The following is a 9,994-nucleotide window of genomic DNA, read 5'->3' as shown; positions in this document are numbered from 1 at the left end:
CACCGCTTTGTGAATCAGGCCCATAGTCTTTAGATTAGATTTGTGTGCGAAAATATTTCCAATCAAGAAAATGATTGGATCTAGCAATAATAATATATACAGCCTACAAGCGACCAATCCCAGCCAGGCTCAAGATTAATCCCTCAATCGGAAACCTTGCTGGGAAAATATCGATTGAAGCGCAATCGCTGGCTTTCTTCTATATCCGAATCTGATCGATGTTAGATCTGAGTATGGATCTGATCTCTCGCTGCAATAGGATCTGAAGAGTAAATTGCATGGTGTGTGGCAGGCGTAGCATAGATTGTATATTAGTGATAACGCTGGGTGATCTCTGCACTGGAGATAAGGGTGTAATCGTCTCTCACAATCAGATTGCACAGATGACATGTCATGTGGCACAAGCTGGGACAGGCCGAGCTCTCCTGCTGGGAGGTGTGTCCGCTGCCTCCAGCGCTGTAATATTACCTGTCTCTTCCCGTCTTCCCAGCCCTGGAATGTCAGGAGAGGGAGGGGACACAGCCCAGGAAGCACAGGGCAGCCCGGGCACAGGTGAGCGCAAGCTCTACAGGCGAGATCCCAGGTAACCTAACAGGACACCCGAGGCCAGAGACTGCACCCTACAACTCCCAGACACCCAGGAGGAACAATAACCCATTGTTATATCCAACATCTACTGACTGCGGATATCTACAGGGTGTGCCCAGCCTGCCCAGGTAATCATTACACTACTACTCATCTCTCTCTGTGCTAGCCATGTCACCGGCCGAGGAGCTCACACTCTAATCCTGCCATAGTCCAATGTCCTCCCGTATTATTATTATGTATTTATATAGCACTGACATCTTCTGCAGCACATTACAGAGTACATAGTCATATCACTGACTGTCCTCAGAGGAGCTCACACTCTAATCCTACCATAGTCATAGTGTAATGTCCTACCATAGTATTATTATGTATTTATATAGCACTGACATCTCCTGCAGCACATTACAGAGTACAGTGTCATGTCACTGACTGCCCTCAGAGGAGCTCACACTCTAATCCTACCATAGTCATAGTCTAATGTCCTGCCATATTATTATTATGTATTTATATAGCACTGACATCTCCTGCAGCACATTACAGAGTACATAGTCATGTCACTGACTGTCCTCAGAGGAGCTCACACTCTAATCCTACCATAGTCATAGTCTAATGTCCTGCCATATTATTATTATGTATTTATATAGCACTGACATCTCCTGCAGCACATTACAGAGTACATAGTCATGTCACTGACTGTCCTCAGAGGAGCTCACACTCTAATCCTACCATAGTCATAGTCTAATGTCCTGCCATATTATTATTATGTATTTATATAGCACTGACCTCTTCTGCAGCACATTACAGAGTACAAAGTCATGTCACTGACTGTCCTCAGAGGAGCTCACACTCTAATCCTGCCATCAGGGCTGGGCCGAGGCATAGGCTGGAGAGGCTCCAGCCTCAGGGCGCAGTGTAGGAGGGGGCGCACAATTCATTCAGCTGTCATTCTCAATTGTGTTTGAAGCAGAAAGAAATAAGAAAAGGGGATACATGGCAGTGACTGCAAGCCAGAAAACTAGAAATTAAGGTGTTGGGGAGGTTGTGGGCCCTGGGGCACCTATAATCTAATAGCAATCAGTGTGTGACAGCTGGATGGGGGGGCGCACTTTGGTGTCTCAGCCTTGGGCGCTGAAGGACCTTGTCCCGCTTCTGCCTGCCATAGTCATAGTCTAATGTCCTACCATATTATTATTATGTATTTATATAGCCCTGACATCTCCTGCAGCACATTACAGAGTACATAGTCATGTCACTGACTGTCCTCAGAGGAGCTCACACTCTAATCCTACCATAGTCATAGTCTAATGTCCTACCATATTATTATTATGTGTTTATATAGCACTGACATCTTCTGCAGCACTGTACAGAGTACATAGTCATGTCACTGACTGTCCTCAGAGGAGCTCACACTCTAATCCTACCATAGTCATAGTCTAATGTCCTACCATATTATTATTATGTATTTATATAGCACTGACATCTTCTGCAGCACATTACAGAGTACATAGTCATGTCACTGACTGTCCTCGGAAGAGCTCACACTCTAATCCTACCATAGTCATAGTCTAATGTCCTACCATATTAATATTATTATGTATTTATATAGCACTGACATCTTCTGCAGCACATTACAGAGTACATAGTCATGTCACTGACTGTCCTCAGAGGAGCTCACACTCTAATCCTACCATAGTCATAGTCTAATGTCCTACCATATTATTATTATGTATTTATATAGCACTGACATCTTCTGCAGCACATTACAGAGTACATAGTCATGTCACTGACTGTCCTCTGAGGAGCTCACACTCGAATCCTACCAGAGTCATAGTCTAATGTCCTACCATATTAATATTATTATGTATTTATATAGCACTGACATCTTCTGCAGCACATTACAGAGTACATAGTCATGTCACTGACTGTCCTCAGAGGAGCTCACACTCTAATCCTACCATAGTCATAGTCTAATGTCCTACCATATTATTATTATGTATTTATATAGCACTGACATCTTCTGCAGCACATTACAAAGTACATAGTCATGTCACTGACTGTCCTCAGAGAAGCTCACAATCTAATCCTACCATAGTCATAGTCTAATGTCCTACCATATTAATATTATGTATTTATATAGCACTGACATCTTCTGCAGCACATTACAGAGTACATAGTCATGTCACTGACTGTCCTCAGAGGAGCTCACACTCTAATCCTACCATAGTCATAGTCTAATGTCCTACCATATTATTATTCTGTATTTATATAGCACTGACATCTTCTGCAGCACTGTACAGAGTACATAGTCATGTCACTGACTGTCCTCAGAGGAGCTCACAATCTAATCCTACCATAGTCATAGCCTAATGTCCTACCATATTATTATTATGTATTTATATAGCACTGACATCTTCTGCAGCACATTACAGAGTACAGAGTCATGTCACTGACTGTCCTCAGAGGAGCTCACACTCGAATCCTACCATAGTCATAGTCTAATGTCCTACCATATTATTATTATTATATATTTATATAGCACTGACATCTTCTGCAGCACATTACAGAGTACATAGTCATGTCACTGACTGTCCTCAGAGGAGCTCACACTCTAATCCTACCATAGTCATAGTCTAATGTCCTACCATATTATTATTATGTATTTATATAGCACTGACATCTTCTGCAGCACATTACAGAGTACAGAGTCATGTCACTGACTGTCCTCAGAGGAGCTCACACTCGAATCCTACCATAGTCATAGTCTAATGTCCTACCATATTATTATTATGTATTTATATAGCACTGACATCTTCTGCAGCACATTACAGCGTACATAGTCATGTCACTGACTGTCCTCAGAGGAGCTCACACTCTAATCCTACCATAGTCATAGTCTAATGTCCTACCATATTATTATTATTATGTATATAGTAATGACATCTTCTGCAGCACATTACAGAGTACATAGTCATGTCACTGACTGTCCTCAGAGGATATAACAATCTAATCCTACCACAGTCGTAGTCTAATGTCTTACCATATTATTATTATGTATTTATATAGCACTGACATCTCCTGCAGCACTTTACAGAGTACATAGTCATGTCACTGACTGTCCTCAGAGCAGCTCACAATCTAATCCCTACCACAGTCATAGTCTCATGTCCTACCATATTATTGGTATGTATTTATATAGCACTGACTTCTTCTGCAGCACATTACAGAGTACATAGTCATGTCACTGACTGTCCCCAGAGGAGCTCACACTCTAATCCTACCATAGTCATAGTCTAATGTCCTACCATATTATTATTATGTATTTATATAGCACTGACATCTTCTGCAGCACATTACAGAGCACATAGTCATGTCACTGACTGTCCTCAGAGGAGCTCACACTCTAATCCTACCATAGTCATAGTCTAATGTCCTACCATATTATTATTATGTATTTATATAGCACTGACATCTTCTGCAGCACATTACAGAGTACATAGGCATGTCACTGACTGTCCTCAGTGGAGCTCACAATCTAATCCTACCTTAGTCACAGTCTAATGTCCTGCCATATTATTATTCTGTATTTATATAGCACTGACATCTTCTGCAGCACATTACAGAGTACATTAGTCATGTCACTGACTGTCCTCTGAGGAGCTCACACTCTAATCCTACCATAGTCATAGTCTAATGTCCTACCATATTATTATTATGTATTTATATAGCACTGACATCTCCTGCAGCACAGTACAGAGTACATAAGCATGTCACTGACTGTCCGCAGAGGAGCTCACACTCTAATCCTACCATAGTCATAGTGTAATGTCCTACCATATTATTATTATGTATTTATATAGCACTGACATCTTCTGCAGCACATTACAGAGTACATAGTCATGTCACTGACTGTCCTCTGAGGAGCTCACACTCTAATCCTACTATAGTCATAGTCTAATGTCCTACCATATTATTATTATGTATTTATATAGCACTGACATCTTCTGCAGCACATTACAGAGCACATAGTCATGTCACTGACTGTCCTCAGAGGAGCTCACACTCTAATCCTACCATAGTCATAGCCTAATGTCCTCCCATATTATTATTATGTATTTATATAGCACTGACATCTTCTGCAGCACATTACAGAGTACATAGTCATGTCACTGACTGTCCTCAGAGGAGCTCACACTCTAATCCTACCATAGTCGTAGCCTAATGTCCTACCATATTATTATTATGTATTTATATAGCACTGACATCTCCTGCAGCACATTACAGAGTGCATAGTCATGTCACTGACTGTCTTCCGAGGAGCTCACACTCTAATCCTACCATAGTTATAGTGTAATGTCATACCATATTATTATTATGTATTTATATAGCACTGACATCTTCTGCAGCACATTACAGAGCACATAGTCATGTCACTGACTGTCCTCAGAGGAGCTCACACTCTAATCCTACCATAGTCATAGTCTAATGTCCTACCATATTATTATTATGTATTTATCTAGGACTGACATCTCCTGCAGCACATTACAGAGTACATAGTCATGTCACTGACTGTCCTCTGAGGAGCTCACACTCTAACCCTACCATAGTCGTAGCCTAATGTCCTACCATATTATTATTATGTATTTATATAGCACTGACATCTTCTGCAGCACATTACAGAGCACATAGTCATGTCACTGACTGTCCTCAGAGGAGCTCACACTCTAATCCTACCATAGTCATAGCCTAATGTCCTCCCATATTATTATTATGTATTTATATAGCACTGACATCTTCTGCAGCACATTACAGAGTACATAGTCATGTCACTGACTGTCCTCAGAGGAGCTCACACTCTAATCCTACCATAGTCGTAGCCTAATGTCCTACCATATTATTATTATGTATTTATATAGCACTGACATCTTCTTCAGCACATTACAGAGCACATAGTCATGTCACTGACTGTCCTCAGAGGAGCTCACACTCTAATCCTACCATAGTCATAGTCTAATGTCCTACCATATTATTATTATGTATTTATATAGCACTGACATCTTCTGCAGCACATTACAGAGTACATAGTCATGTCACTGACTGTCCACAGAGGAGCTCACACTCTAATCCTACCATAGTCATAGTGTAATGTCCTACCATATTATTATTATTATGTATTTATATTGCACTGACATCTCCTGCAGCACATTACAGAGTACATAGTCATGTCACTGACTGTCCTCAGGAGGAGCTCACACTCTAATCCTACCATAGTCATAGCCTAATGTCCTCCCATATTATTATTATGTATTTATATAGCGCTGACATCTTCTGCAGCACATTACAGAGTACAGTCATGTCACTGACTGTCCTCAGAGGAGCTCACACTCTAATCCTACCATAGTCATAGTCTAATGTCCTACCATAGTATTATTATGTATTTATATAGCACTGACATCTCCTGCAGCACATTACAGAGTGCATAGTCATGTCACTGACTGTCTTCCGAGGAGCTCACACTCTAATCCTACCATAGTTATAGTGTAATGTCATACCATATTATTATTATGTATTTATATAGCACTGACATCTCCTGCAGCACATTACAGAGTACATAGTCATGTCACTGACTGTCCTCAGAGGAGCTCACACTCTAATCCTACCATAGTCATAGTGTAATGTCCTACCATATTATTATTATGTATTTATATAGCACTGACATCTTGTGCAGCACTTTACAGAGTACATAGTCACGTCACTGACTGTCCTCAGAGCAGCTCACAATCTAATTCCTACCACAGTCATAGTCTCATGTCCTACCATATTATTGGTATGTATTTATATAGCACTGACATCTTCTGCAGCACTGTACAGAGTACATAGTCATGTCACTGACTGTCCTCAGAGGAGCTCACAATCTAATCCTACCATAGTCATAGTCTAATGTCCTACCATATTATTATTATGTATGTATATAGCACTGACATCTCCTGCAGCACATTACAGAGTACATAGTCATGTCACTGACTGTCCTCAGAGGAGCTCACACTCTAATCCTACCATAGTCATAGCCTAATGTCCTCCCATATTATTATTATGTATTTATATAGCACTGACATCTTCTGCAGCACATTACAGAGTACATAGTCATGTCACTGACTGTCCTCAGAGGAGCTCACACTCTAATCCTACCATAGTCGTAGCCTAATGTCCTACCATATTATTATTATGTATTTATATAGCACTGACATCTTCTGCAGCACATTACAGAGCACATAGTCATGTCACTGACTGTCCTCAGAGGAGCTCACACTCTAATCCTACCATAGTCATAGCCTAATGTCCTCCCATATTATTATTATGTATTTATATAGCACTGACATCTTCTGCAGCACATTACAGAGTACATAGTCATGTCACTGACTGTCCTCAGAGGAGCTCACACTCTAATCCTACCATAGTCGTAGCCTAATGTCCTACCATATTATTATTATGTATTTATATAGCACTGACATCTCCTGCAGCACATTACAGAGTGCATAGTCATGTCACTGACTGTCTTCCGAGGAGCTCACACTCTAATCCTACCATAGTTATAGTGTAATGTCATACCATATTATTAATATGTATTTATCTAGCACTGACATCTCCTGCAGCACATTACAGAGTACATAGTCATGTCACTGACTGTCCTCAGAGGAGCTCACACTCTAACCCTACCATAGTCGTAGCCTAATGTCCTACCATATTATTATTATGTATTTATATAGCACTGACATCTTCTGCAGCACATTACAGAGCACATAGTCATGTCACTGACTGTCCTCAGAGGAGCTCACACTCTAATCCTACCATAGTCATAGCCTAATGTCCTCCCATATTATTATTATGTATTTATATAGCACTGACATCTTCTGCAGCACATTACAGAGTACATAGTCATGTCACTGACTGTCCTCAGAGGAGCTCACACTCTAATCCTACTATAGTTATAGTCTAATGTCCTACCATATTATTATTATGTATTTATATAGCACTGACATCTTCTGCAGCACATTACAGAGCACATAGTCATGTCACTGACTGTCCTCAGAGGAGCTCACACTCTAATCCTACCATAGTCATAGCCTAATGTCCTCCCATATTATTATTATGTATTTATATAGCGCTGACATCTTCTGCAGCACATTACAGAGTACAGTCATGTCACTGACTGTCCTCAGAGGAGCTCACACTCTAATCCTACCATAGTCATAGTCTAATGTCCTACCAGAGTATTATTATGTATTTATATAGCACTGACATCTCCTGCAGCACATTACAGAGTGCATAGTCATGTCACTGACTGTCTTCCGAGGAGCTCACACTCTAATCCTACCATAGTTATAGTGTAATGTCATACCATATTATTATTATGTATTTATATAGCACTGACCTCTTCTGCAGCACATTACAGAGTACATAGCCATGTCACTGACTGTCCTCAGAGGAGCTCACACTCTAATCCTACCATAGTCATAGTCTAATGTCCTACCATATTATTATTATGTATTTATATAGCTCTGACATCTCCTACAGCACATTACAGAGTACATAGTCTTGTCACTGACTGTCCTCAGAGGAGCTCACACTCTAATCCTACCATAGTCATGGTCTAATGTCCTACCATATTATTATGTATTTATATAGCACTGACATCTTCTGCAGCACATTACAGAGTACATAGTCATGTCACTGACTCCCCTCAGAGGAGCTCACACTCTAATCCTACCATAGTCATAGTGTAATGCCCTACCATATTATTATTATGTATTTATATAGCACTGACATCTTCTGCAGCACATTACAGAGTACATAGTCATGTCACTGACTGTCCTCAGAGGAGCTCACACTCTAATCCTACCATAGTCATAGTCTAATGTCCTACCATATTATTATTATATACTTATATAGCACTGACATCTCCTGCAGCACATTACAGAGTACATAGTCATGTCACTGACTGTCTTCCGAGGAGCTCACACTCTAATCCTACCATAGTCATAGTGTAATGTCCTCCCATATTATTATTATTATGTATTTATATAGCACTGACATCTCCTGCAGCACATTACAGAGTACATAGTCATGTCACTGACTGTCCTCAGAGGAGCTCACAATCTAATCCTACCATAGTCATAGTCTAATGTCCTACCATATTATTATTATGTATTTATATAGCACTGACATCTTCTGCAGCACATTACAGAGTACATAGTCATGTCACTGACTGTCCTCAGAGGAGCTCACACTCTAATCCTACCATAGTCATAGTGTAATGTCCTACCATATTATTATTATGTATTTATATAGCACTGACATCTTCTGCAGCACATTACAGAGTACATAGTCATGTCACTGACTGTCCTCAGAGGAGCTCACACTCTAATCCTACCATAGTTATAGTGTAATGTCATACCATATTATTATTATGTATTTATATAGCACTGACATCTTCTGCAGCACATTACAGAGCACATAGTCATGTCACTGACTGTCCTCAGAGGAGGTCACACTCTAACCCTACCATAGTCATAGTCTAATGTCCTACCATATTATTATTATGTATTTATATAGCACTGACATCTTCTGCAGTACATTACAGAGTACATAGTCATGTCACTGACTGTCCTCAGAGGAGCTCACACTCTAATCCTACCATAGTCATAGTGTAATGTCCTACCATATTATTATTATGTATTTATATAGCACTGACATCTCCTGCAGCACATTACAGAGTACATAGCCATGTCACTGACTGTCCTCAGAGGAGCTCACACTCTAATCCTACCATAGTCATAGTCTAATGTCCTACCATATTATTATTATGTATTTATATAGCTCTGACATCTCCTGCAGCACATTACAGAGTACATAGTAATGTCACTGACTGTCCTCAGAGGAGCTCACACTCTAATCCAACCATAGTCATAGTCTAATGTCCTACCATATTATTATTATGTATTTATATAGCACCGACATCTTCTGCAGCACATTACAGAGTACATAGTCATGTCACTGACTGTCCTCAGAGGAGCTCACACTCTAATCCTACCATAGTTATAGTGTAATGTCCTACCATATTATTATTATGTATTTATACAGCACTGACATCTTCTGCAGCACATTACAGAGTACATACTCATGTCACTGACTGTCCTCAGAGGAGCTCACACTCTAATCCTACCAAAGTCATGGTCTAATGTCCTACCATATTATTATGTATTTATATAGCACTGACATCTTCTGCAGCACATTACAGAGTACATAGTCATGTCACTGACTCCCCTCAGAGGAGCTCACACTCTAATCCTACCATAGTTATAGTCTAATGTCCTACCATATTATTATTATGTATTTATATAGCACTGAC

The 9,994-nt window shown here is 40.1% G+C and overlaps 1 protein-coding gene across 2 annotated transcripts in view; it reads left to right on the top strand.

The window, feature by feature from the left end:
* The first annotated feature begins 492 nt into the window (after positions 1-492).
* The window catches only part of LOC137570287 (sterile alpha motif domain-containing protein 12-like), a 20,879-nt gene continuing 11,377 nt past the window's right edge, over positions 493-9,994 (top strand). The window contains exon 1 of one of the 2 annotated variants that reach the window (XM_068278917.1): positions 493-552. The gene's annotated coding sequence lies outside the window, so the exon portion shown is untranslated. Of the gene's footprint in view, positions 717-9,994 lie in introns of both variants that reach the window. The other variant, XM_068278916.1, reaches the window with a different exon arrangement.

Source organism: Hyperolius riggenbachi, chromosome 4, assembly GCF_040937935.1.
Source record: "Hyperolius riggenbachi isolate aHypRig1 chromosome 4, aHypRig1.pri, whole genome shotgun sequence".
NCBI classification, from domain to species: domain Eukaryota; kingdom Metazoa; phylum Chordata; class Amphibia; order Anura; family Hyperoliidae; genus Hyperolius; species Hyperolius riggenbachi.
Note: the sequence above shows the minus strand (reverse complement) of the source record. Positions and strands in the feature narration are given on the sequence as shown.